Here is a 1,992-nt window from a genome sequence, read left to right as displayed (position 1 = left end):
CTCTGTAGACCAGGCTGGCCTCGAACTCAGAAATCCGCCTGCCTCTGCCTCCCGAGTGCTGGGATTAAAGGCGTGTGCCACCACGCCCGGCTTGTGGGGGATGTCTTGATGGTCAATTGATATAGGAGGTCCCAGCCCACTGTGGGTGGGGCTATGTTTTGGACATGTGGTCCAGGACTGTATAAGAAAGCTACCTAAGCATGAGTCTTCATGATCTAATGAAGTTTCACCCCTCCATGGTTTCTGCTGTACTTCCTTGACTGTGTATGAGTTCCTTGGTCAGAGGCAATGCCCTGTGGACCACCAAGCAAGCCTGGCTTCAAGTTCCTACCCCGGATTCCCTCAAGGATGATCTGTCACTTATACACTAAAATTGGCCCTTTCCTCCTAAGTTTCTGTTGGTCAGAGTGTTTTGTCACAGCAATGAGTGAGATGCGGGAGGTGTGACATGCTCCCATGCTCCTGTGGTCTCCTCTATAGACTGGGAATCTCCAGCGTATCTGCCTTGAAGGATGTTATCATGTGTTTTTATCGTACATGAAATACATAGGACAGTACCTAGGATATAGCAAACAAAGGCTAAATAAATATTAATTATTATTAATTAAATAATTAAATTATTTAAATAATTATTAATTATTATTATTATCTCTGTGGAATAAAGTGAAGAATGCATGCCTATCAGGAAAAAAATATAAGATGCTATTACATCAGAGTTCTGCTATCCTTCCGTTTCCAGCTGATGGCTAAGGCCAGGTTCATCGTAGGCTATAACCTGCAATGTCTTCACTTTTTCAGTCCAGAGGCAGCAGCCTTAGGTATCCATCTCTCCCTTCAGAACAGAAATACTAACATTAAGGGATCATGGGGCAGCCAGGTGTGGTGATGCTGTGTGTGCTTGCAGCTGTTGGGAGGTTGAACTCAAAGGCCAACCTGTGTTATATGGAAAGGTCTGGGTGCCAACAAACAAAAAAACGGCAGCAGAAATTTATTCAGTGTTTGGTGAATGAATATAGCACAGCAGATGTATTTATATATGAAAAATAAAAATATGTGCTAACAAGTGAGATCATGGTTCTGGAAAGAGAGATTATTCTAGATAGGAAAAGGCGGTAGAATTGTGGAATCAGACAGCCTTGGTTTTGAGCCTTAGCTCTGTGGGTTTTTTTTGTTTTGTTTTGTTTTGTTTTGTTTTGTTTTTTTTAAAGTTAGGTGACCCAGGGATGCAATTTAAACTCATCGAACTGTTGTTTCTCACCAGTGAGATGGAAATCATACTGGCAAATCTGAGATACTTCAGGTAAGGGCTGGGTACTCACCGTGAGGTCACAGAGTGTCTATTGTCAGCATCTTCAGCAGCATCAAAGTTTTTGTGATGCATTGCCACCTGGAAGGCTGGGCACAGGGAAGAATACTGGCAGTCAATGGTACTGTACGTGTTGGAAAGACTCACGGAGAAATAGGGAGGGCAAAGGTGCTGTTTGATTGGCATGGGAGAGAACACCTGGAAGCTGACCTTACTGTCTGGACCAAGGTTAGTCTTTCTTCCACAGACATCCTAAGACTTTATAGGATTACAGTCAGGGCAATGATGGGTTTAGGGCCAGCAATAGGGGAAATGTTCCAGCTACTTGTACAGGGTAGGTTGGGAGAGTGAGCAGAAACAGAGGGAACAGACCTCTTTGGAGGTTCCACCCGTACTTCTAACAGAGGGGTGGAAAACGCAGAGGTGGTCTGAGGAGAAAGAAGAATGACAAGAGGGACATTGGTAAGATGGAGTTCACTGGGTTGGATAAGAAGGTAGACTGCCAGGGGTGGAGGAGGAGAGGAGAAGGTGGAGAAGAAGGATGAGGAGAGGAGAAGGTGGAGAAGAAGGATGAGGAGAGGAGGGGGGAAGAGGAAAAGGAAAAGGAGGAGAAGGAAGAAGAGGAAGAGGAGGAAGAGGAGAAGGAGGAGGAGGGGAAGGAGGAGGAGGAAGGGAAGGAGGAGGAG

General features: G+C 45.2%; 1 protein-coding gene across 1 annotated transcript in view; it reads left to right on the top strand.

The window, feature by feature from the left end:
* Nucleotides 1-1,409: 1,409 nt before the first annotated feature.
* The window catches only part of Hemgn (hemogen), a 20,210-nt gene continuing 19,627 nt past the window's right edge, over nt 1,410-1,992 (top strand). Inside the window, exon 1 of the mRNA XM_021160624.1 lies at nt 1,410-1,534. The gene's annotated coding sequence lies outside the window, so the exon portion shown is untranslated. The remainder of the gene's footprint in view (nt 1,535-1,992) is intronic.

This window comes from Mus caroli, chromosome 4 (genome assembly GCF_900094665.2).
Source record: "Mus caroli chromosome 4, CAROLI_EIJ_v1.1, whole genome shotgun sequence".
Classification (NCBI taxonomy): domain Eukaryota; kingdom Metazoa; phylum Chordata; class Mammalia; order Rodentia; family Muridae; genus Mus; species Mus caroli.
This window is presented reverse-complemented; position numbering and strand designations above follow the sequence as displayed.